This window comes from Rhinolophus hipposideros (genome assembly GCF_964194185.1).
Source record: "Rhinolophus hipposideros genome assembly, chromosome: 3".
In the NCBI taxonomy this organism is placed as follows: domain Eukaryota; kingdom Metazoa; phylum Chordata; class Mammalia; order Chiroptera; family Rhinolophidae; genus Rhinolophus; species Rhinolophus hipposideros.
This window is the reverse complement of record NC_138049.1, coordinates 29,170,623-29,198,430: the sequence shown is the minus strand read 5'-3', so window position 1 is coordinate 29,198,430 and position 27,808 is coordinate 29,170,623. Positions and strand designations below refer to the sequence as shown.

The following is a 27,808-nucleotide window of genomic DNA, read 5'->3' as shown; positions in this document are numbered from 1 at the left end:
GAAATGTAATGTCCACTTTGAATGTACAACTAGCAAATTTAGGAATAAAAGTTATCTTTTTAGCTTGCCATGAAAATAACACCATGTTCTTTTCTTTCAGGTAGCAGGATGAATAAGTGACTGAAACAGCCTGACTACTGACCATGAAAAAGGTAAGAATGAAAGAAAGGATCAATATCTGTGAAAATTCACACACGATTCCATACTGACCAAGTGTTAAATACCAAACTACAATTTAGTATTCCCATTTGTAAACTAGATTTTTATTTGACAGAAATATAACAAGATTATGTACTTTTAATTTCAGTGGTTTTTCTTAAAAACAAAAGGCAAGACATCTGTCCCATAAGATGAATAAAGTTGAAGCAGCATTTGCTAATTACCTTATCTTCTAAATGTGGTCTCTCTAGAGTTTAGTTAGTGTAGTTCATCTTCAGGAAATTGCAGAGTAATGAGGAAGAGCCATAAAAGAAAAGCTGACAATTTTACTCTTATCTGTAGGAAAAGTCCCATGAAACAAAGGAAACCATTTTTAAACTACCTTAGAATATATATATTTTTAAAGCTCACTTTTGGATAGTATAATAGAAATTAAAGCATGACTGTTATTTGCAGTTAATTCTTTAACAGTAACAATAATTATACCAGCGTTGGTGATTGATAATACTGTTGACATGACTCCCTCATGAATTTGCATGTAGATAAAATTAGAACTGTTGTCTCTGTTTTTTGTTTGTTCCGTTAAGCCTTGGAATACATATTTAAAGACTTGTCCAAAGCCACATAGGTAGTTAGGGACACAACTGTTGCTAAGTGCAGGTTTCCTGACATAGCTCTGTCTCCATTGCTTTGTTTTTCTCTCATGACCTCATCCTATCTTGTTTAATTTACTATGGGGAAACACATTCTGAGGAAATTAAAAATAAATGGAAAAGAGTAAAATCAATTCTGGTTAGAACTATTGTGTTTAGAAATTTTCAGCATCCTGGTTTCTGTCGTTCCCATGATACGGGTATCCCTCTGAACTGCCGACGTGCAGCAGTGTGGCTCGGTGGTTCCAAACGTGGGCTCAGGAGTCAGACTGCTTGGGTGAGGCTGGTTCTGTCCCTCACTCTGAGCGAGGCTTGTATTTCAGCTACCTCTTGGGAAAAGGGGGAACACAGCAAAAACTACTTTTGTGGTGGTTGTGAGAATTCATTGAAGTGTAGTTGATTTAACGTGTTTAGAATAGCATTGATATATATAGTAAGTGCCCCCCCCCAAAGATTAGACATTATTTCATTAATTTTAATAATTAACATTATTAAGGAAGGTGAACGATTTTGCTATCCCAAATTACAATACTGAAATAATTGGGGATCAAGTAGAATTTCACTTTCTGGAGAAGGGCTTGTCAGTGCTCCAGTGCTGTCACTTATAAGCATTGTTAGCTCATGGTAAGGGCCATTAAGTGAGAAACAGGAGAATAATGTTTTCAAGTAGTAAAAACCTTCATAAACCAGGTTAATTAGCAGCTTGATTACAAAATTAAATTATTTTGCTTTGAAACTCACGCTTTATGCTTAAAAATTTGTTAAATTAAGAAGTCCTTTTAGATGTGTCATTAGTTCTCCGAAAGACAATGAACACTCCATCTTTTCCTTTATAAAAGGAATATAGAGATAGATATATAAATAAATACTGTGTCTCTTACAGATGCTTAGCTAGAAAATAAAAATTGTGTTTAAAATATTGATTCTTTAAACATTCAATTTTGTTACATAATGCTCTGTTCATGGTAAATACAACATATATTAGAATGGCAGGATAATGACTTTTAATTTTTATTTAGGTGTTTTTAAAGCAAAGAATCGTTGTAAGTGATTTTTTATTAAGTAGATAATTTAGTTATTCCTGTAAATTGCAAATCCCGTGAGCTGGAGACTCCTAATCTCTGTCGGATGGCTAGGTCCCTGAGGAAGTTGAATAATGCGGTGGATGGAGCTGTCTCTCTCTTGCAGCCTAATCCAGTGGAACCTGACGGGCTGGTGTTGGATTGCAGATCCCCTGATAGAAATATATCTCCTTACGTAATTACTGATGTCCAAGGTCAATGTTTACTCTAACCAGTCAAAATTGCTTTCAGCCTAGAGTATTTTCTTTCAGTGATTATGCTTGATTATTGAGCCATGATCTGGACAAAATAAAAGACTTTCTTTGGCAGGGGGAGTTCATTGGACCACTAGTGAGCCATGCAACTAACTGTGTTCAGCTTCGCTTCAGGATTCCTTGCCTTCTTTCTCTCTTTCTTTCTCTCTTTCTTTCTCTCTTACTTTCTCCCTTCCTTCCTTCCTTCCTTCCTTCCTTCCTTCCTTCCTTCCTTCCTTCCTTCCTTCCTTCCTTCTTTACTTCCTTCCTTCCTTCCTTCCTTCCTTCCTTCCTTCCTTCCTTTCTTTTTTAATTTTTATTGGGGAATATTGGGGAACAGTGTGTTTCTCCAGAGCCCATCAGCTCCAAGTCGTTGTCCTTCAATCTAGTTGTGCAGGGTGCAGCTCAGCTCCAACTCCAATAGCCGTTTTCAATCTTAGTTGCAGGGGGCGCAGCCCACCATCCCATGCAGGAATTGAACAGGCAACCTTGTTGAGAGCTCACGCTCTAACCAACTGAGCCAGCCAGCCACTCCTCTGGCAGCTCATTGCCTTCAGTCTAGTTGTGGAGGGTGCAGCTCACTGGCCCATGTGGGAATCGAAACGGCAGCCTTGTTGTTCAGAGCTCGTGATCTAACCAACTGAGCCATCCAGCTGTCCCAAGGATTCCTTGTATTCTTGAATCCTGGTTCATAAGGATCACTTAGCTTCTCTGGTATGAGTGTTCACCTAATTGCCTGCCACCTTGACATTGAATTGTGCCTATCCTGGTCTGCTAATCAGGCTGTCTTGAATACCTGTTGTCATAGTGGGCTGCCCACCATACAGTGAACTCTGCCTAACCATATTCTACTATATCAAGCCATGTTTACTGCCCTACTAATCTTAAAGAGAGTATCTGGTTCTCTTTTGATGCCCATATCATGATCTGTGTATCTTTGCATGCTTCTACCTGGAAGCTCACTTCAGTAAGCATTCTGTGTATAAAGTTTGTATTGAAGACTTCAGTTTCCATAATGGAGTTACTTGTGATGGAGGAGCCCTACTGCAGAAACGACTGTAAAACTGGACAGAATATACCAGACAATAAATTGAAGATATTGGAGAACAACCAATATAGTTAGGACACCAAGGGTATTATGATCTTTGAGAGAAACATATAAGCTCAACTTAAATTCTCGCCTGACTTTTCCCTGAGGAAAAATTTTGTAAATCGTAGCATAGGTGAATGAAGTATAAGAAGAGTGCCATTGTTATTGGACTAAAGAGAAAGAAGAGTTTGGGGCAAAGTGGCTAGGACTAGAGGGACGCCTTTCTGGAGTGGAGGAAACCGCAGAAAAGTAGCCCAAATATCTGCATATAAATTCTGCTCACATACCAATCTGCACATATGCAGGACTAAGACTGCAAAAAACCTGCCACAAAAGAATATCTGGATGGCCAGATAACTGATGTGGGATATTCATAGCCATGTGGTACTGAAGAGAGAGAACTTCAAGTGCTGCCAAGGTAGAGGGGCATTGGTAAACAAGCTCAGACTTTCAGTGGAGACCCTCTCTGTCAAGCCCTAGAAGTAGGCACCTTACCCTAGGAAAACTGAAATAGGCAAGTCCAAACAGAGCTTTAAATCAAGCCTAGACAGGATCGGGTGATCCACCAAAGTTGGTTTCTTTCTTTTTTTTTGTTTTTGAATATCTAAAAAATTTAAATCTCTTTGAAGGAAGATATTCAGAGCCTTCATGATATCGCGCATTCAATGAGAAATTACAAGACATGCTATAAAATAGGAGAAAATGACCAAAACCCAATAGAAAAAAGACAGTAAACCCCTAGATGATTTAGATATTGCATCTATCAGATAGGGGTTTTTAAATAACTATGATTAATAAGACCAAGAAAATGGAGAAAATTTTGTACAAAACAGATGCAAAGATGGATAACTTCAATAAAGAATCGGAACCCATCTAAATTTATCAACTGGATATTCTGGAACTGAAAAATATGATATTTAACATTAGAACTTTGGATGTTTTGAACAGCTGGGTGAACACATTCAGAGCACAGGATTAGTAAACTAGAAAACAGGCCAAAATAAACTAAGATAGAAGAGAAAACAGAATAGAACATAAAAAACATGTGGTATACAAACTGACTTCTGATGTTACTATTCTCCAGAAATGGACTTCATACTTAGGAGCTCTATGAATTGCTTTTTTTCTAGGCAATTGGATGCTATTAGAAACATACTTAAACACATCTAATTCCATTGCTGATTCAGAGCATTTGAATTTTTAAGAGAACTTAAGGAATTGAGAGCTATTTCTGTTAACTTTAATTTGAATAGAAAATCTGTTTTCTTTAAATGGTATTGTTGCCAAAATTTGATAACGTGAGAAAAGAGAACAAAGTACAAGATTCTGAGGAGTAGGAATAATCTGGATCAAGTTTTCTTCCTAAAGGAAATAAAAGTGTCGTAAGAATAAATTAATATTTCCGTGTTTCAGTTCTTATTCTGGTTTTCATTTCAAAACAATTTGGATCAGTAGCAGATCCCTGCCCCCTTCACTTTTTCCTGTTTTCTGTGCTTCCCACTTTTGATCTGTTCAGTGTGCTTATGCTCCTTGCCTTTTTACTATATTACGGATCTATAAGGTTTTCCATTTCTGGAAAGTTAGGCGGAGAGTAGAATTCTTGATCCAAGTCTTTGTAATTTGCAGCATGAGAACTGTTTCATCAGTTGCCATGCATCTTTTATGGGTTTTTAACTATTTTTCTTGAGACTTGTGTGCATTGCCTGTAGACCCACCTTGAAACTGTTGGGGAAAAATAATATACTCTGACAATAGTCTTATTGGTGCCTTAGATAAAGATACAATTATGGAAGGCACATTTAGGGAGATGTTAATGAAAAGTGGATAGCACATTTTATCTCTTTCCTATTCACTGATTTTCCCCTAAAAATGAACCAAAAGCTAATGTTTGGAATCATAAAACCTTGACTTTTTTTTTTTTTTCTATCTAGAAATGGCTTCTGACCTAGAAATAACATTGTGTTTCCTCCCTCCCCTACCCTTTTTACCCCCATCCTCCTGCCAAATACTTGATGGTAAAGAGGTTTTCCTCTTGGACAACAATAAGATATGAATCTATTTGCAAATGACTGATTACCCCACAACCCTGCCTAAGGATTGCACTATGATGAGTTTCTCAGAATTTTTCTTGATTATAAATTACTTTCACAGATGTTATGTTACATGACTTTCTCAAAAATTGTGTGAGATGGTAAGAGTGAGTATTATTACCCCTATTTCACAATGAGGAGACTGAGGTAGAGGAAGAAGTGACTCACCCAGGCAATAGCTACCATGTTTCCCAGAAAATAAGACCTAGCCGGACAATCAGCTCTAATGCGTCTTTTGGAGCAAAAATTAATATAAGACCCGGTCTTATTTTACTATAAGACCCGATCTTATATAATTAATATAATATAATATAATTAATATAATATAATTAATATAATATATAACAAGACTGGGTCTTATATTAATTTTTGCTCCAAAAGATGCATTAGAGCTGATTGTCTGGCTAGGTCTTATTTTCTAGGAAACACGGTAGCAAGCATTAAAGCCAGGACTTATGCTTTGTTACTATTCAGTGTTGACATCCTTCCTTAGAAGGTTTGGGTACACTCATAGGTGGATGCAGCGAGTATTATTAAAATCCTTTTGGTATAAAGTAGGACTGTGCCTACCTTAAAACCCATAATAGGTCTAGACTATACCTTTGAATACTGTTGTAGCTATAGTGAAAGAGAGATGTTCTGCATTGCAGAAGACTTTTACAGTATAAGTCCCCAAATACTTCTGGGAAATGGTAAAAGACAAAAGTTTTAGAAATTTCTGCTGACCTTGAAAAAGAGGAAATGAATACCTGTAGGTGGTTTGCAAGCTCAGGAAAATGTTCTTGGGAATGTTCAATAATGTTTTGTCCAGATTAGATGGCATCCTGAATCAGAAAGGGCTTTGTAAATCCAGTTATTTAAGCTGTCCACCAACAGGATGGCAAGAACTTATGCGTGCTCTGCGTGAGTGCTCTTAGCGGCAAGGTCATGTTGAGAAACAGGTCTCAGAATGAATCTCATTTCCATATATCTTGTTAAGCAGAGGCACTAATTAACTTTGTTCCATTTCATCATTTCAAGAATGTTTGTAAGTGAACAGGTTTGGAAGATGGAGATAATGTATCTCTCCAGAGAAAAGGGCAGGCATGATTACTAGGCAGTATAAAAAATGTAGGTTTCCTAAGCTCAGGGTTCCTTTCTTACAATGTATGTACAGGTGTCACCTGACCTTTGTGTTGCCCTCTGAGAATTGGCACTTCGGGAACCAGTGTAAGAAAATGCTGCTATTCTGGCTTCTACTACTGCTGAGAGCAATAAAATCAATTGATCAATTGTCTCTGATCCAAGAATGTCATGTGTTCTTACAGCACCCCTGAAAGTAGGACTGGCTAAATGTTGGCTTGCAAACATCCTTCACAGTTCTGACAGGTCACAAGGCATCTCCCAATCTCTGGCCTAGTGCAAAACAAAAAACAAAATAAAAACATAGGACATTTTGAGTCCATGCATACTTGTACGTATGTTGTTTCCTGAGTCTTGTGTATTTCTAGCAGGATGATTCTGGCATTCACAATGAACCATTGTTTTTGAACATCAGATGTGCTGTTGGTGGAAAGGAGTCAGCAAATAATGACACTGCAAAGAATTTGGGGACTTTCAGGTAATTCACTGCTGCTCTTCCACTGCTGACTACAGTCCCTTTAAGACCAGCATTGAGCAACCTAGGATATAAGTCTTCAGTCTGAGATGTAGCTTTTACTTTCCCATTTTACTGCTCAATACATTTGGGAGTTATCCTCACTAGGCTGGAATTTCATCATTAGCACAGTACTACACTGCCATTTCTGAATAGACTTCCAGTTCACTTTTGGATGATAAGTGTTACCAGGTATCTCTTTTTTTCTTTTACTTCCAAGGTTCAGAGAATAATACCATCGAAAAACTGCTTACCTATGACTAACCTATGTAAACAAATATATATAGTTTATTAGATTAGTCATCGTCTGCCAAGTTAGTCATTGTCTGCTAGATTAGGCCATATGAAATTGACAATATTTGTGAGAGTTTTTGACCTTCAGTGGTTAAACTTAAAGGATTATGCTTTTTCTTCTTCTTTTCAAAAATAAAGCAATTGAGTTGCCTATGAAAGAATAAACATATCTTCACAAACATTTCTATGGTACGCTCCGGGATGGAGACTTAACTTCTGGCCATAATGAAAGATATTTGCATTTTTCCTTGGCTTTATCAAAATTCTTCCTAACTGCATGGTCTGTATCACAAACTTGCTTTCCCAGCTCTGACTGTTATGTGAGTGTGTGCTGGATAATTTATTTCATATTATTTGAGGCCTTGTGAGTATTATTAGAATGAGAGGAAACCAGGAAAATTATGGGTTCTCGGTTCACTACTTGAACAAATATTTACCGAGTGCCAACAAAAACAGTATTTACTGCATGAGCAGAAAACAAAAAGACACAGTCCTTGTCTCCTCAGAATTTATTGTTTATGGTTTGTATTGTTTATATCAAAGGGCCTTGTAAGTAAATGTGAAATTGTAAACGTGATAGGTGCTTTGAAGGTGAGTACATAACAGTATAAGGGTAAATATTAGGGGAGATTGATCAAGTTAGGGAGGTCAGGGAGGATCTTTCTGAGGAAGTGATGGCTGAGCCAAGGTCAAGCACAGTTGTTAACCAGATGAAAGGAGACCAGTGGTGGGGATATGAGGCAACTCAGTTCTGCTCAGTTCACTGAATGTTTACAGAATGCCTACCGTATACCAGACACTAGGCTTAGATGCTGGGAAATAAAAACTGAATGAGACGTGGTCATTGCCCAGTAAATAACTCACTATAAGGGTTTCATTGTCCGGTAATTTATAAGTTAGGCGAGCCACTCTATGTGTTTTACTACTCTAAACTTTGAGTTTCCTTTCTGTCAGAATTATAATCCTCAGTGAGGCAAGCCCTTCTCAAGAAATCAAACAGTCTTTTCGTCACGGAATTAAAGTTTAACAAACACATATGTATAGTCCAGGAGATTAAAGTCCAGCAACGCTATTCCAGGCTTTACCCTCAACTGAATATGGTCTCACAGCAGAGGTCATGTCTGTCTCAGAGCCTGCCAACAGCATGGCTCCAGGAAGGAAGTCTGACTGCCACCAAACAAGAGAACCATTGTTACTTTATCTCTCTCTTTTCATAACCGTTAACTAACATGATTAAATTATTAACCCAGTCATAGAAACAAATAATAAGCATACTTTATGTGCACTTGATTAATCTATTTTTATGTTTAGTATTATTCAGACCTGGAGTACAGACTCCTGGGGACACACAAGTACCCCATATGAAGTGTGAAGGATATAAACAAAGGGGAGAGGCAGGACCTGTGGCAAAACGGAGATTGTCAAACCCACAGAAACAGAATGAAACAACAACACAGCACACTCCAATACTGAGCTTTTGCCCCAGACCATAGTAGATCAGCCCTGCATTCACTGCATTCACTGAAAGCACATGCTAAGCCTGTCATCCTTACTCCCTCATCATCTCTCTGCCTGTGATTCTGGCATAAGTCCCTATTCTAGAATTTCCTGACTCTTGCCCTGCTTAGCTTCATACCCTATCTTGGTAGAGAACTTGTCCCGGGACTAGTTCTGAGCGATGCCTCTTCTGATCTTGTGTTTGATCTTGTCCGGATCACTGCACCACCCAGCCCTCCATCCCAGGACGGCACCCGGACCCCCAGCTTCTCGGCCTACTCCTTTTGCTACGATTGACAGACCTCACAAAAGGATGGATGAGGAGGCCAGTGACACCTAGACCTGTATCTCAGTTCTGCTGCCTCATTTCATTGTTTTCTTACTTTTCACTCTTCTTTGCAGGGACTCACAGACTTCCTTTATAAGTTAGTGTCAATATAGTGTGCTGGTAAAGCTCTCTCCCGGCTGCAAATCCTAAACACTCGTTTTCTTTTTCTTCTGTGTATTATTATTATTAATTGTTATTATTATTATTATTATCATTCATCTTTGAGAATTGATTTATTAGGGGGCAAGTAGTACTTCCAGGTTCTAGAAGAGGACACTTACATATTGCATCACTCAGTGCCTTGTGCCATCTCCCACCCTGACATTTTTCATGGAGTAGTCAAGTAGAAAAGAGAAACAGCTCTCAAATTTTCTTTCTTTTGAGTGTGCACAATCAATATTGTACCTACCGCTCCAATACATTTAATAACTAAATGGTTGAATATTAGTCGTTTGAGCTTATGAGTTGAGAAGTTTTAGTTTTGAAGACTGTAAGAAAGTAAGTTAGAGATGGCAGCCATTAAGTGGCCTTTTGGAAAATGCAAAATAAAACCGCCATACTCACAATCCATAAAACTTTTAAGACTCTGCTTTTGAAAATGCAGTGTGTTCTGTCTTTAACAATTTCACACTCTTTCTGTGAAGAGTTGTTGTCAACCGTGTTCATGAGAGCTGTGGATTTTGCCTGAAATTTCTAAATGAATGTGGCAAATAACATTATCAGACTATCTGTCTAGAAAGTTGTTTGTGCTGTCTCATTTCCAGATTATTTTGTAAAAAGGAATTTATATGAGTGCCATTTTACCCAGTACCATTACACTGCTTCTGCTTTTTTTTTGTTTTTTGTTTTTTTCTGGGACTATTATTAACAATATACTTCAGTAATGATCTAGCCCAAGATGTTCTTATGTTATTTTGGAGCAAGTTGCTAGTGACTCATAGCACATTGGTCATCCAAGATATGGTTAACTGGTGGTCAAGTTAGGAAATGCTCTTCCCATTAACCCCTCCTTTCTTAGCCCAGAGCACCTCTCCACTCAACTTTTTTCTTTTGATTTGTCATGCTCATAGTCTCTACTTGGTGTTTTCAGACCAAAAGTAGAAGCAATGACATGCCATAATAAGTATTGTTCCTATTGCACTTCCAGCTTAGCTAAAAACAGGAAATACAGGCCATTTTGTGGAAAAGCCCGCTTTTGTGATATTGCCAACCCAAGAGGTTTGGATCAACTTTGGTTGAATGTCTGAACTTTTGGCTTCTTACTTACAGTAAACCTTCTAACTTCAGAATTTTAGCACCGTTTGTCCTTGTGAGATGATGCCGTCCATATTTAGATTATGCTGACACATGAGTTTACTTTTAAACCATTTTGTTTAATATTAGAATGTACTTCTAGCCAAAAAAGTACATAAGGAAGGACCTTGTATGATTCATAATATTTAAAGCATATAAGCGGAAAGAGCCGTAATTTTCATAATTTCAAGACTTTACTTGTCTATTGGAAAGTTTATCTAAAATTGGTCTATCATTTAAGGCTTCACTCATTAAATGAGTGTATGATGCATGAATTTACTGGGTAAAATAAATCCAGAAACAAAAATGCTAGGTTAGGTAAAATAGTCTCTACTCTTTTGGTAGAGAATATCAGGCCCTACCAGAAAATGAATTGAAATTACTTTGCAATCTAATAATCAGTTGATTTTTAGTAATCCTATGAGGCAAAGTTGGAACTTCATATAAACTATCTCTTTTTTAAGACCTAGTGAGGTGAAAATCTAATTGGATAGATTAACAAAAGAAGCCACGTGAAGTTACATTCATGTGATGCAAGACAAATAAGATGACCTTGGACAATTCATTGTTATTTTCCAATGTCAGTGAGGGGCCTACTCTTTCTTAGTCTCTTCCCTATTTTGTGGCTGTCCTGACTGACCGTAATGAATTGAATGGATTGCATTGTTTCGTTTGTTCTCTTCTCATTTAAGCCATCTAATGAGATCCTATAAACCATTTATTTTGTTTTCTTGGCATGATAAATGTTGCCATGAACTATAATTCCAGATCGAGTTGTTAAATACGTTTATTTTAATTGCCTGCATTAGATACGATTTGCGACATTTCTGTTTTCACCTTGGATTCGTGTTAAAGGCAAGTCATCTCAAGAAAGGAAGATGAAAAAAAATAATGTCAAGGAACATGGGGTGTGGAGATAAGAAGCATTTTCAGAGGAATCAGATCTCTTCATTTTTAACCCTCACTGAGAAAGGAATTTAATTCAATATTTGTTGAAATTCTGAAATGACAGAATAGTTCCTTTTATTCTATATTTTCATGCTTCCATTTAGCCGGAATGTACTGGATAGGATTAGAAATTACTTTCTTTCATTTTTTATGGTTTAGACTAAAAGCAAAGTGCCAGAGTTCTTAAAAATAATCTCTGTTTATGAGATTCCAAGCCTTTGTACAGACTCAGAAAGTGGAGACAACATCTAAGTTTTTGAAGAGTTTATCAAACTGTATATAACATACTAAACTTTTAAAATTTTGCTCATGATTAGTTGACAATACAACCTTTCATCCCAGGTCAACCCTCCTTCTCTAAACCTTCTTCCAAAACAAGAAAAACAAAGTAAAAGACAGCTAATACCTGTTAAAATGCTGCATAAACCAAAATTTTTTCTATTGTGTCTGTATCACATGATACCCATTTTCCTCCTTAATTCTTGGAATAATATCACTCACAATTTAAGATCTTACATTTCAGCTTTTAAAGCTCTCGCTGAATAATACTGGATGAGTTAGAAAGTCCTAATAGTGAATTTATAAAGAAAATGTTGACAGAGCTTGGATTCTCATAGTCCTGGTGAGTACCATGATTATAATAATGGTTTCCTTTTAAACTCTTCCATTAAATGTTCCAAACAGTGGAATTTGTAGTTTTTCCTTTGGTCCAGAGATCAAAAACATGAACAATTTTACATTTCTAAGGTTGGACAGAGTCTGTGTTTCCACAGTTTCTGTGGGAAAGCAATCCACCCTTTCTCAGTTTTATTAAAAACCACCATCTTGGCTTCAATATGGGCCATTACAAGCACTTTCATTATGTCTCATATCTCCTTTTAGGAAGTAGAAGTCTGCCTATTGCTTTTTTTTTTTTTCTTATTGATTTTCCAAGACTACATACTATAAATGAAAAGTGGTTTAAAAATTGAAGATACGGTAACATAGTGGTTAAAAGGGTAAATGTGAGAGACAGATTGTTTGAGGTCAAAGCCTTGCTCTACCTCTTGGTAGCGATGTGACATAGGCAAATTATGTAACTCTAAGCCTTAGTTCCTGCATCTGTAAAATGTATATAGTAATAGTATTTGCCTTAGAGGGTTTTTGTAAGGTTTAAATGAGATAACAATTCTGTAACACATCATCTATATATCACATTGTGTGTTCACCACCCAGACAGAGTCAGTTCTCTTTCCATCACCATATGTTTGATCCTCTTTACCCTCATCCACCACCCCCCACACTTGAAACCTATGTAACTTTAATAACCATTGTCACCCCAATAATGTTTAATTAAAAAATAATAATGAAATGAAAAATAAGGTAATAAATGTAAAGTGACTGGATCACAAAAATTCTCAACAATTGGCACCATCACCAGATGTTCTGTTTATTTTTAACGGACAATTTGGAAATGTTTTCTAGTAGCAATTACTGTCTTACTAAGATAATTTTATTTTGTATTAAGCATGTTTTAGTATTTCTGTTTTAGAATAAAATTAATTAAACCTGATTCAGTTCAACAGCTTTATTGAATCACCACTGTGTGCCAGTTGACAAACACAAGTCCTTCTTTCAAAGATCTCATAATATAGCTACTGTATTTGTGTGTTGGGAATCTTCCTTACATTAGAAAACACGCCATTTTAAAGATTAAGCTGAATGGGCAAAACATTTTGCTTTTTTATATTAGAATGCAATATATCATTATTAATCTGGGCTACAAAGTTTAAATTGCAGGGGAAATTTCATTATTATTCAAATAACCCAGAACGTCCAAGACTCAACACAGGAAGATAATGTTTGATATTAAGAATTGTCACATTTCTTTATAAAGTAATTTTTGTTCACAAGTAATCTCTGTTCCTCCCCACTGTGTCTACCAAAGTAAAGCCTAAGTGGAATTCTGGTCTATAACTCAGCTATTTATATTTTGAGAGTGCCTTTTGAATTTCTTTTTAAAAACAACAACAGTATTTTTAAATGGCAAAGAACAATGTGTTTTAGGATTTGGTGTTATTTACTTTTTTTCTCACAATAAGAAAAATTGAAGCCTTAAAAACAGTGACCTTGTTAACTGAGATCTATCTTAACTACTTACTTTTTTGTACTTATTTATTCAGGGGTTCGTTCTGCTATTGACTTGAGGTAACTTACAAATAAAACAAATGAAAGAATACAGTGGTAAAATACAACTGAGAATGCAGAATTAAATTTTTAGCTGCATCTAGAAATTGATGCAAAAGGGAAAAATAATACAAATATACAAGTAGTAAATCTGCTTAGTTGCTATTGCACTGCTTTAAATCTTGCGTTTTTTTAAATTGGGCCAAATTTAAATTGAACTGCCATAATTCCCGAAGAGAATGATTGTAATTTGGGAGTATTTTTAATCAAATAATGCAACAAACATTTTTGGAACACCTATTAAGTTCATCATTACCCTCTGCATATCAACATTTATGTTGAAACAGCTCTGTTGTTACTTTTCAGCTCTCTCTGGTTTATCAATTTAACAACAAATATTTTCGAATGTCTATTGTATTCAAAGCTGTGAGTGTGGGAATTGAGTTGGGCTTTTTCTATTTCACGATAAATTGTGATGTTTGCTGCAGAGTTTTTCTGTTTTATTTTGTTTTTATAGCTATCTTTTATCAGATTAAGAAACTTCTCCTGTATTCCTAGTTTGTTAAGAGTTTTTTCTATCATGAATGAATGTTGGATTTTATTAAATGATTTTTTTTTCTGGAAGTTTTGAGCTGACCATGTGAGTTTTCTCATTTCTTTTTCTTTGAGTTTGTTGAATTTTATTAATAGGTTTAACATAGTAAATCAACTATGCATTTCTGTGGGGAACCCATTTTGATTGTGGTGTTTTATCTTTTTTTTTTAATGCAGCTGGATTTGCTTTGCTTATATTTTGTGCATGATTTTTATATCTATATTCATGGAAGACATTTGCCTGTTCTTGTTTCTTTCCTATAAAATTATTTTCAGATTTTTATATCAACTGCTGCTCTCATTACATGAAATTAGAAATATTTCTTTGTTTCCTTTCTCTGGAAGACTGTGTAAGATTGGTGTTATTTCTTAAAGGTTTCAAGGAATCACTGATAAAACTTGGGCCTGAAGTTTTCTTCTTGGGAGAGAAATCACAGATTTAATTTCTTTCATAGATGTAGTGCTATTCATATATTTCATTTTTTCTTGTCAATCCCTCATTCCCTTCTTCCCTCCCTCCATCTTTCCCTTTCTTCCATCTGTTCTTCCTTCTTTCTGCAGTTCTATTTCTATAACTTTAGTAAATACATTGTACATATATACCTACCTTTAAGAAATAAGTGGTATCTATGTTATTTTGTCACTTGCTTTATCATTTAGTAATATATATTGGAGATATGTCTATTTATATATATATATATCCTATCTGTCTGTCTATCTATCTATCTATCTATCTATCTATCTATCTATCTATCTATCTATCTATCTTTGTGCCAAAAAAATGTATACACACATTTTAAGAAAGGAAAACTGTATTAAAATTGTAATACCCAATATATACTGATAACAAAAGATGAACACAAGTCACATTTGACTTCTGCAATTACAAGAGGTGCTCAAAGTGGTTAATATCAGCATCCAGACATTTCTGATTATGACGAACTACTGCTTGAGCAATATTGATCAAAGTCGTGTCTACTTGTATACATTTTTTGTCACCCCCAGAGTGTGTGTGTGTGTGTGTGTGTGTGTGTGTGTGTGTGTGTGTGTGTAATCAGTAGCTGTAAGATTTCCTCTTGTAATGGCTGCATAACATTCCATAGTCTGAAATCACATTTCATTTAATGAATCCCTTATTGAAGAATATTTAGATTGTTGCCAAAGTTTGACTGTTATAAACAATAATATAAGAAACGTTGTACATATATCTGAATATTTACATAGAAATATTTGTTTCATCTTACTTTTACTTTTTTATTCCTTAGTAATAACTAGATCCAGTGTAAACAAAGGAAAATAGATTATTGTTTATTTTCTTCTCAGCATTCTAGTGATGCAGCCTTAGAATTATCTTTTATTTTCTGAATTATTGCATTACGTTAGCACCTTGGTGTATAGCCTTACTAACTGGCTTCGCTACTTATTACTGCTCAGGTTTGATTCCCTATAATACCCTTTAAATGATTTGTACTTCATCTGCATAATTTTATCAAGAGACGAAAATCTACATAGGGACAAAATTTTATCTGTTTTGTTCAGTGCTCTATTGCTAATGCTTCGTAAAGATCCTGGCACATAGTAGGTGCTCAGAACAATGAGTTTTTCATGGAGAGACACAGCGATGATTTATAGTTCAGTGATATCACTGAAATGTGTTTTAAGTTTTCTTTTCTATTTGAATAAAGTTACAAAGAAATAATTAACTTCAATATATATTTAATAACCATCTAAGAACCACATCTTGATAACGTTAATTCATTTCATTTCATTCATCAAATGTTTTGTGCCCACCTCTCTATGCCAGGCCCTGTGCTGGGTACGAGGGCTAGAGGAGTGAAAGGTTAGACTGGTGCCTATTTTCACAGACCACAAAGTCTAGTTGGAGAGACAGGCAATAAACAAGATATCCAATCAACGAAATTATTACAGATTATACCCTGAGATCACAGGAGAGAAACAGTGATGTGATAGAGTGACTGGGGGGTGATTTCAGGTAAGTGCTATTTTAGGTAAGGTGGCCAGGCCAGGAAAAGCCTCTTCATGAAAGTAACCTTTGAGTGGAAGGATGAGAGGGGGTCCAGGTGTGTAAAGAGCCGGAGTATATATGTTGGGGTGAGGTGAGAGGAGCAGGTGGAGAAATCTAGAGACAGGAAAAGGGCCAGAAATGGGGGCTTGAGGCTGGTGTGGGTACACCATAGGAAGTATAGGAAGACGCCTTGTCGTGAGGGAGGTTGGGGCCTTTTCATGAGGGGCTCATTAGGAGCCAGTGAATGGAAGACCTTCAGCCATAAAGGTGATGGTTCGATTTACATTTACAAAGGTCCTTCTGAGAAGGAGAGAGGCAAGAGGGGATGTAGGGAGACCAGTTTGGAGGCTGATGCTCTGGCGCAGGAGGGAGATGATGGTGATTTGGGTGAGAAGGGTTTCAGAGGAAAGGCAGAAGCACTAGAGGAATACAGTGGGACTAGGACTGACGGGATTTACTGATGAATTACATGTGGAAATTAGGAAAAGGCTACTGTCTAAATATTTTAAGTATTCCATTTTTTACTCTAATGGCAGCATCTTAACTGGATACTTCCAATTCTTCTTAACTCAGCCTTCATAGATTAAAAGGTTAATATCTATTAGGATAACTTTTTTTTTTTTTAATTTAAAGAAGAAAAGAAAACAACAGGAAAGGATCTTTAATAGAATAATAATTCCAGTTTAGTGTTTGCTCTTGAAGGTCTTGTATGTGTCCTTCATCCTAAGGGAAATTCCTGTTTTTCTGGCTTTCCCACTTCACAAAAACAAATATCCAAAAAAAGAGAAACATAATATGGAATTTTTTTTCTTTAGTTAGAAGAGTGATTAAAAGAAAATAGCAGTCTCTCTTCCCTAGGTCTTCCTTATTATTTGTATGCATTTCTGCGGAATTTAATGACCTGAAGAAAAGCAGATGATTTTTATGTGATTTTATTCAAAATCAACTTAATAGACATTAGTAAGTCCCTTGATTTAATGTGCACATAAATCATGTGGAGGTCTTGTGGAAATGAAGATTCTGACTCAGTAAGTCTGGGTGGGCTCAAGATTCTGCATTTCTACCAAGCTCCCATCTGGTCCTCAGACCACACTTCACTAGGAAAGATCTCAACCTAACTCCACATAGGCATTTTCCTTGCTCTTAATCCCTTATTTTTTAGTGTTCCAGTAAGCTGAACCAGTAAACTCATTGAAGAGACTTACCCATTAGAACTTAAAACATACTTGGTAAGTAGGAGAAACAAATAAGGAATATTTTTTCCTCTGGAAATTTTTTCTAGACTTATAACTCACTTTCCTTCCTTGGTCTGAGAAAGCCTGGCATATTGATTGTTTTCTGGTGTGTTCTTTACCCTAATGACTAAGAATGTAATTACATTCCAAATTGTGACTATTTCCCTAAATATTCCCAGCTGCTTTCAAGAGGAACTCTGTAACATCACTAGAAAAAGACTCTGTGGGCTTTTTTGGGAAATCTACAATATGATCCCAAATAGCTTTTTTTCCAACGTGTGATGTTCAGAAGACTACAGAATTTTAGGGTATCTTTTCAAGGTAATATTAAAAATACCTGGTTTTCTGAAATCATTTGCTTCAAAATGAACCATATTTGGAAAAAAAAGCACATAATTAGTTGAGAGACAATATTGGGGAAAGAGAGTATTTAACTCAGAAACCTTGTCAGGGAATGATAGATTTTAATATTTTTTGTCTCAAAAACATTTACTTACTGTATACTATTAATCTAGTTGTAAACAAAAGGGAGGGTCTATTTAAATTATAAGCTTATGTACAAGTTGTAAGTGCCAGGATATTTGTACATAAAATTGAAGTCAAAATTATTTCATCAAAAATATTCTATACAAATTACTATTTTATGAATGCTCAGAATATAATTTTTAACATATTTTAAAAGAGACAATTTTTAAAAAACCTTGTTACTCCAAAAAACATACTAATTTTAAGGGACATCTGATTACTTATTAAATGTCATTCTAGTTGGGATTTACAAAAAAATATATTTAGTCAAGTAGTATTTACTCAGCTGAAAACATGGCAGCATGATATCCTTCCTGCTGTTACACTATTATTCATCTTTTTCCAAGTTCTCATTTTCTGCCTCTTCTACATTTTAAAATATTACTTCATAAATACAAAATTGTATGTAAATATGAATAATTTATGAAGCATATTTTCAGAGGAATACCTGTGAACCCATCACCTCCTTAAGAATTAAAAAAATACTAATGCCTTTGTATTCTTTACTTATTCATTTCCTGTTTCCTCCCCAGAGGTAACGTCTGTGTTGAGCTTTTTATTAATCATTCTCTTTAAAAAAAAAACACCCCAAAACAATACCACATAGCCATATGAATTGAAATAAGATATTATTTAGTTCCTTGTGTTTTGAGCTTTATAAAATGGTTTCATAATGTGTGTAGCTAGTCTTTTTCTACTTAATATTGTTTCTAAGATAATACATATTAATGTCTAGTAGTAGGTCATTCATTTTCATTGCTGTGTAATATTAACTTGGAGAATGTATCATAATTTATCCATTCTTTTGTTAGTGGACAGTTGTTTTCCTGGATTTTCTTTTTATTAAATGAAATATTCTTCTTTGAACATTCTAGCACCGTTCTCCTGATGCACAAATAAAGAGATTTTTCTAGATTGTAGATATTTTGGAATGGAATTGCTGGGTCATAGCAAATGATCAACTTGCTATTTGCAAAATAATAGCAAGTTATTTTTCACTTTGCAATTATATATTCCCATTAGTAGTGTATACAGATTCCCATTGATCCATATCTTGTTTTATTATTTGTCTTATTTTTTGTTAAAAAATAGGTATAATATTGTCATCTTCATCTGAAGTTACTTCACTATTGTTAGAATTGATTTTTTTTTATGTTTATTGACCATTTGTGGTTTTCCCCTTTATGAAATATTTGTTGTTTCTTTTGCTCACTTTTCTATTGGGTTATTTGTTTTTTCTTAATGCTTTCTTTTTCATTTAACGAAATTATTATTTACTGATTTTTTTCCTAATTACTTTCTAAACAGGGAATATATCTAATCCTTTTAGTAATGGCAGAGTAGCTCAGATCAGATCAACCTTCCCTATGATAATTATGCACACACCCACACAATATACACACACAGAAGCATGCTATCAAAGCTACTGGAGGGTAAAAAAAAGGTGGCCAGAAACTGGAGAAGCCCTGATACTTGGAAGCAGAGAATAGCACTAGGCAAATTTCCTATGTTTAACACTTTTCACCTAAGAACAGCTCCAGTCAGCACTGTGTTAAGGATTTCCATGGTAACTAGATAGTGAGGGTGAAAGTCCCAGAAAGGATGAAAACAGAGGGAGAGACCAATATTCTGCATGTTTAACTGTCTAAATATCTGGTATGCATGTGTGGTAGGGAGTAGCCACCTAAGGTTGAAACTATTGAACAGAGATTTCAGCTGTTGACCACCAAAAGGCAAACAGAGTTTGGAGTTTGAGTTTACCAAGATGCCTTTCTGCTAAAACAAACAAATAAACAAAACATCAGTACTCTTCAGAGTAGTGTAACATATGGTCTACAAGATTCAAGGTGAAAAACAAAATTACTAGAAGAAAACAGGAAAAGGATACCCATACTCAAGAGAAAAGATAATCAATAGAGACTTACTCCAAGAAATTGGAATTAGCAGACATGATTTTAAAGCCCTGTTATAACTATGTAAAAATGTAAAGAAAAATATCACAAAAAATCAGAGAGAATTTCAACAGAGAAATAGAAACTCTAAAAAGAGAACCAAATAGAAATTATAGAATTGAAAAATACAATCTCTGAAAGGAAAAAAAAAACAAATAGCTGAATAGGCTTAAGAGAAAATTGAAGATGGTGGAAAAGAGGCAATGAATTTGAAGGTAGATAGTAGCAATTATTCAGTCTCAATAACAAAGAGAAAAAACTAAAATAAAAATGAACAGGGATTCTCACTTGTAGGACAATATCAGAAGGTCTAACATGAATATAAGTAGAGTCTGAAACAAAGATAGAAAATAATGCAGAAAGAAGATGTGAGGAAATAATCACCTGAAAGTTCCCAAATTTAATGAAAGATACATTTTGGTTATTGTTACTAAATATTGTCATACTATTGCCAGAAATCTCTGTGAATCCTACCTCTCTTTTCTACTCTCCTACTTCCATTCATTTGCAGCTACCTCCTATCTTGTCACCTGGAGACCTGTTTCTCCCAGCTTTAGTCTATCCTCCACATTATCGCCAGGATTATCTATCTAAAATCAATGTTTTTCAAAATCAAAGCTGATGATGACATTATAGACCAGACAAAATCTCAAACTCCTTAGCGTGGCCTTTGCGATATGACCCAATCTACACATCCTGCCTCAGTTCCCTCATACGTGCCTCAGACACTATGCTTCTATCACCCTGAGCTTCTCACCATTTCCTGACAGGACAAATCCTTTTATACCTCCATGCCATCTCACAGTGGTGCCTTGGTCCCTTAACATCCTTTCTCTCCTATGGGAGGCTCTGCAGTGAAGTCCTTTTCAATCACTCAGTTAGAGTGAGTGGTCCATCTTCTGTGTTTACATGGCACGTGGTAAACACTGCTGTGACAGCCTACACCTGGAGAGAAAAAGACTACACTAGGTGCTCCTCTAGTGCAGGGTTTGTTCCTCTTTGTATCTTAAAAACTGCCATAGTGCCTGGCACAAAGTGGGTGCCAAGTAAGGATATCTTAAATTAACAGAATATCTACGGTAATAGAAGTTGTATTTTACATGTACACACACACACACACACACACACACACACACAGACGTGTATATGTGTGTGCATGAGGCCTGACAATTAAGTTTGCAAACTGATCCTAAAAAAAGTGCTACACACCTCATTGCTAAATTTCACCACAGTCACCTTCGAAGTACGCCCCTTGGGAAACTATGCACCAATGCCAGTGCTTCAAAGCAATTTTGGGACTCTGTCTGGAATGGCCATCAGAACTGTCGTCTTATTACCCTTGATGTCTTGAATGTCATCAAAATGTCTTCCTTTCAGTATTTCCTTTATCTTTGGGTAAAGAAAGCAGTCATTGGGGGTCAGATCAGATGAGTAGGGAGGGTGTTCCAATTCAGTTATTTGTTTACTGGCTAAAAACTCCCTCACAGACAGTGCCCTGTGAGCTGGTGCATTGTCATGATGCAAGAGCCATGAATTGTTGGAGAAAAAAAATTCAGATTGTCTAACTTTTTCATGCAGCCTTTTCAGCACTTCCAAATAGTAAACTTGGTTAACTGTTTGTCCAGTTGGTACAAATTCATAATAAATAATCCTTCTGATATCAAAAAAGGTTAGCAACATTGTAGCAAGAAGTTTGCGAACTGAACTTCATCGTCAGACCTCACCAGTATGTTTATCATGTTGAGATTCTGATTATGTGCTGACAACTAAAAAAAAAAAAGTAAAATCTTATTGACTTTTTAAGTTTAGAGAAAAATGTAAAGTTGTTTCTCTTATATAGATTTTTGTACTAAACAAGTCAATAAAGTAGAAATCTGCCAACATTTCTATTTGTGCACAGGTTGGTAACGGTCCTAACACCCTCTTCTGGTGTATTTCTTTTGGCTACCTCAGGACAGATAACTTAACCACATCCCCCCTTGCAGGTGAGTTACATCAGAAAGTCTCCAGAGCCTTCACAAATGGGTACCTGCATAAGCTTTTGAGAACTGTTCAGCTGAGTCTGGGCAATAAGAGGTGGCCTGGGGGTGAACTTCCCAGGGGGATTGAGGAAAACAGGGTTGCCGAGCAGGAAAAAAGGGGAAGTCCTATAGGTTTTATCACTTTAGGTGGATCATCACTTCTAATTACGGCTTGCTTCCTTCTTGAGACTGGACTCTTAGACAGCTTGTAGTGGGAAGGTCAGGAGTAATGGGTAGTTGGAAGCTGGTTTTTCCAGGTACTTGTGGAGCTTTGTGTCTCCACCTCCTGGAATCCTGGACATTCCTGGCTCTGTAGGTCCTTAAATAAGATATTAGGTCACTGGATCAGAGAGGGCCATTGAACAGTGGGAGACAGAATTTTTTCTTCGTTGCTGGATAAGCCAACTTTTATGGATTGAATTGTGTTCCCCAAAAAGATACGTTGAAGTTTCAATCCCCGAAACCTGCAAATACGACCTTATTTGGAATTACGGTCTTTGTAGATGTAATCAAGGTAAAATGAAATTATACTGGATAAGTGTGGCCTCTAATCTAATGACTAGTATCCTTAAAAGAAGAGGGGAGTTTGGACACAGACACACACAGGAGAGAAAGCCATGTGAAGGCATTGGCAGAGATTGCATCTATAAGCCAAGAAATGCCAGTGATCACCAGAAACTAGAAGAGTCTAGAAAGGATTCCTTCCTTCAAGCGTTCACAGAGAGCATGGCTCTGCCAACACCTTGATTTTGGACTTCTAGCCTCCAGAAATTTGAAAGAATACATTTCTGTTGTTTTAACCCCCACAGTTGTAGCAATTCTAGGAAACTAATATGCCAAGTAGTAGGAAAAACATCACCCAACTCTTAAGATGCGTACAGGAAATCTTTCTGCTCCCAGATCCCTCTAGATCTAAGAAGGAGCTCTCTCTTGGCCGTAGGACACAACATTTCAATCTTCTACTAAAATCTTTCCTGTGGAAGTTCTCCAGAACAAATTAGGCATCTTTCCTGAGACTAGGCAGGCAGCCTCCAGCCTGCCCTGAGGGTGTGTACAAGTCTCCTGAGATGAAGTCTCCTCCAGATGCTGCAGGGGCCAGGTTATCCCCTAGCCTCTCCACTCGGGGGCCTGTGCTCCAACCTACCGTAGACTAGGACCCATTGCCTGCCCTCAGAAGCCTCCTGTATACCCCCAGCATTTCTAGCTTGCTCTCTGCAGCCAGACCATCGTTTCCCCAGAATGTAAGAGTACATTATTGACCATGAAGGAAGAAAGTATTTTGGAGTAGTGTAGTGTTACACTTTGAGATAGATGGGTGGATGGCTGAATGGATGGATGGATGTACACATACATATCTGCATGCATGCATGCATATAATCATGTGTATGTGTATTTTACTCCCCTCTTCAAATACTTCTACTGGCTCCCTCTTCCTTAGTGAATAAAATCTAAAATAGAAGCTCTTAGCCTAGCATTCAAGACTAGCCACTATATTGCCTGACAGCTCCCTTTATGTATTCTGTAATGTAATTGAACTCTCTTATTGAACTGTTTCCCATCTTTCAAAACCCAGATCAAATATGAACTCCCACAAGAAGTCAGTCTTTCCACACCTTATTTTGAACAATCATAATACCTCTCTAATCATGTTACCCATTGTGTTACATGCTTTTTATACATTTGTATGGCCCTTTTCCCCTGGCAGAAAAAAAAGCTTGTTATTAAAAATGGAAATTAATAGCACAATGTATTTGTGAAAACTGAAAGCATAGAATTTTTAGAATGTTTCATGTAGGAGGGTCTTCATTGGCGTTGTCATTGCAGTAACTAGCACGTAAGAAGGGCTTATTCTGTGCCAGGCAATGGGCTGGGCATGCTGCATAAATTAAGTTCTTTCCACTCATATATTCCAATTTCCCTATTTATCTTTGTGTTCAACATAGTACATGGCACGGTTGTAGATAATAAATGTTTGCTGAAAGTTAACTCTAGAGGGCAAATGCATGTAGAACGTGAGACGTTTGGTCCTCCTCTCTTGATCCCAATAAATATAGCATCTTTAAGAACATCATGTTTGAGTAGATCCATTAGAAAAACTACTCCAACATAAATCTCTGTAATAAATGAAACTGTATGTTTAAACAAGAACTAAGCATGTGTGTTTTTCAATAACTGTTTTTTTTTTGTTTGTCACATACCAGCATCATGAATTTAGTTACTGGTGAATGTATAAAGCTCAACACAGCTCATAAGAGGCACCTAAAAACCAAGCTGCCTTGTGAATTTGGCATTAAATTCAGACAACTTTGAAAAGCAGTTCAGATCTTCTGTTTTTTTTCTTTCTTACTTTGTATTTCTTTCCGTAAGAAAGCTGAGTCTGACCTATTTTTAGGATTTGGCCCGTGGAATTGAACTTGGTGGTTTTAGTTTCACTGTTGTTGTTTTTGTTCTTTTAGGTAAAAAAATAAAGCCCAGGAGTCCTGGCTGCCATGACTAGCAAAGTATTAAAGCTTTCTTTTTTTAATTACATACCTAGAGGCATAGTAGGATAGTTCCGTGCATTATATTTTCCTGGAAATTGTGGGATTTTAGTTCCCCTAAGCCCTTCTAACCTTTCCCTTTAAATAACTCACTAAATTCTTTTTAAAAGAATTATGTCATCACAACACCTAAAATTCATCTACCTGAATATTAATTTCCATTTTGTTTGTGGGGATTTTTACCATCAAGAATTCTTTTTCTCCTATGGCTATTTCTCATCCTACCCTTTGTCTCTAAAGTCCTTCTCTTTTTAGCTGAAAAAGACTGACATAAACTTTTTCACCGTTCCATGATCGTAGGGCAAACTAAAGGAAGGAAATCATTGAACATTTGGATTATTCCACCATAACAGGGTGACCCTTACTCCCTTTTCACACTCTTCTGAGTCTCTTATAAATTCTTATTAGAATAGGTGTTAGAGGAAATTAATAAAACATAATTTATTATCAAATGCTTCTATTACTAAAATTACCGAAGGTTAGATACATCGCTTTGAAGTTGTTTACAAGTCTGGCAGGCAGGGTTTGAATGATCCGATACATTCCACTGCCTTAGGCATATATAGGATTTCAGTTCCGGGAATTAGGATTACAGATATAAGGAAAACATAATAGACAATTCACATGTTTAACCATTAATACTCTAGAAATTAGGGTAGAATGACCATCTCAGTAGATGAAAAAAACCCACAAACTGACTACCAAAAAATAACTACTATCACTTTTGTTCCAAAGTTTGTTTTAGAGGTTTAGTAGCATCCACTGAACTTTTCCCCTAGCTTAACACATCTTTTTCTTATTTGAGAGTCTGGCCAGGATTGGAAACAGAGGTGTGAAAGAATTACGAGAGTGGCTGTTTTGCAGTACTTTTGGCTAGAAGTGAAATAAGCAGGAAGTTCTAAAATGTCTTGAGAAAGTTTGTCCTGAAGAAAATTCAGCTTGAAATGCTTTTTCTTCCTTTTTTCCTTCCTTCCTCCCTCCCTTCCTTCCTTCCTTCCTTCCTTCCTTCCTTCCTTCCTTCCTTCCTTCCTTCCTTCCTTCCTTCCTTCCTTTCTTTTAAATAAGGGATTCAGACATCATATTCAAATACGAAGTGTACTTATGTGGACAGCAATAGTAATTGCAACTGTTTTAACACGTTACTGCCTGTATAGTACTTTCTAGGGTTTTCAGTTTTCTTCCACATGCTTTTTCTCCTCTGGTGGCTAAAAACAACATATCAGGCAGAAGAGTTTGGTGGTTTTACTTCCATTTTACTAATGAGGAAACGGACACCAGGTTCACAGCAAAATTTATTTTGCTGCTTTGCCTAGGGCAGTACCTTTTGTCTGGTAAATGCTCATAAAGACTTTTACATTTCTTCATCTAGTTGTAGATGGAGGTTATTCTGAAATACAGAAGTGCTGAGGTCTGTTCCCAGTACGTTTTGTGAGTAGAAATGCAACTCCTCACTTTCTGAATAATCTTAAAAAAGATGATAAAATGCTTAATTCTGCATGTTGCTGTGCTCAGTACTTTCCTAGAAGGAGGATATTTAATATGTTGTCCTGGTATTTCTGGCTTTAAAAAACATTATAATCTAATGTTGATTTGAAAGTATAGAAGCAATCAGACAAGTCTAAAGTCAAGGGAAAGCGATTCGTTTATGATTAATATGAAGAATGATTTGGATCCCAACATTTTTAGGAGTGTTGTGGATGTCCTGGTGGTAATGCTATGTTTGAATTAATCTCATAGTGCGTTCTAAATATTTGAATATCATCCTTCATGATATATACATGAGTCATATACCTTTTACTTACTTATTCTGAAAGCATCTGTACAAAATCACCATGAAAATGCAGGTATTTGTATGGATATTTGTAATAAACATGAGTATACTTCAGAACATCTGGGTGATTGCTGTTATGCTTCTTGGAATGAAGTCCAATGTGAAAAATAGAATATATAATAAGCACATAGGATATAGTTCAAAAGTGCCTGACACAGAAATGATATCCCCAGTCTTCAGCGATAGCAATATATATAGGTTATATTACTTATGTATACTTTTATTTTAAGGTTTGATAAGGAAGTCATGAAACTAAATATAGTAATCCTATAATAGAGAGGTATAATCACGTAGAATTTTCAGTTTTAGTGATCCATATGTGAAAATTTCAGGAGAGAGAGAGAGAGAGAGAGAGAGAGAGAGAGAGAGAGAGAGAGAGAGAGAGAGAGATTTCAGTTTAACAGAATGAAGAACCTTCTGATTAAAATAACTGTTGGAAGTTTGATTGGACTGCTGTGGGAGGTGGTAAATTTCCTGTCAACGGAGATGGTCAAGCAGATGTTGTAGTAGGGATTCCAGCATTGGATTAGATCTGACTACATTAGCTTGGAAGTCCTCATGGTTTACTGCTAATGGAAGATATTGGCTTCTAGAGAGAATCTCAGAATATTTCCTCTGGAATGAACTTCAGAAATTACCTAGTCCGACTCCTTCACTTTTCAGGGGAGGAAACCGAACCCCAGGGAATGCAAATGTCCCATTCAAGTTCAAATAGTTCATATGTTTCAGAGTATGTGTTTGGTAGGAATCTATCCTTTTGGTTTTATTTACAACCTAGTAAAATGTACCTGTGTTCTCAGTGACCTGTCTGCCTATGGAGTATAGGGAAAATTTGACACCTACTGAATACAGAAAGTCTTTCATCTCAGGTTAATGATCTGATACAACAGACAAAGAACCTGTCTTGTATAAGAATAATTGAGGGTAATCAGTTTAATCTTCTATTTATTTTTTAAAACCCATGTACTCTTATAGCAATGGGAATGGGTCTCATAGGCTTTCTAATATAAGGATCTTCTAGTAAGAACAAAGGGGAAGGTCAGTATTAGGTTGCAAATGAGAGGTGAGTGCTAAGACTTCTTCTCAATGCACTTTGTTATCAGCCATTCCTTGTGGGATATAAGGCAAGATCAGCAGGACTGATATTCAGTTTGTAGGGACCAGAACAGCCATTCAGGTTGGTAAATACTAAGTATTCCCATGTTGATTGGTCACGAGCCATAGCTCTGAGCCTTCGGAGCTCCCTGTCCTCTAGCACCCCTCCCGCTGGCTGCCCCACCACTCCACACATACAAATACGTCCTGATGTTGCAGCAACTTAAAGATTAACATCTTGTCTCAGATGATTGGATACTGAGACTTAATCTCTAGTCAAAATGATGTGACTTTTGCTCAGCAAACTTATTTCAGGCCCCTGAAGCCCATCTTCAGAATCCGTTCTCTCAGTGAGTCAGGCTATATGGTAATGACCGTTATGTAGAGGGAGAATAATTTCTTATTCACCTTTGCCATACAGTCTGGGGAAAACTGTATGATCTCTTGTTAAAAGTCTTTAAAAGCATCTCATGGTGTTCAAAAATATTTTCAGAGCATTCTTTACATGAGTCCATAACCA

General features: G+C 36.3%; 1 long non-coding RNA gene across 1 annotated transcript in view; it reads left to right on the top strand.

Moving 5' to 3' along the window:
- LOC308496324 overlaps positions 1-27,808 on the top strand; it is a 272,275-nt gene that overhangs the window by 18,570 nt on the left and 225,897 nt on the right. The window contains exon 2 of the long non-coding RNA XR_013993160.1: positions 101-152. This is a non-coding gene — a long non-coding RNA (uncharacterized lncRNA). The remainder of the gene's footprint in view (positions 1-100; positions 153-27,808) is intronic.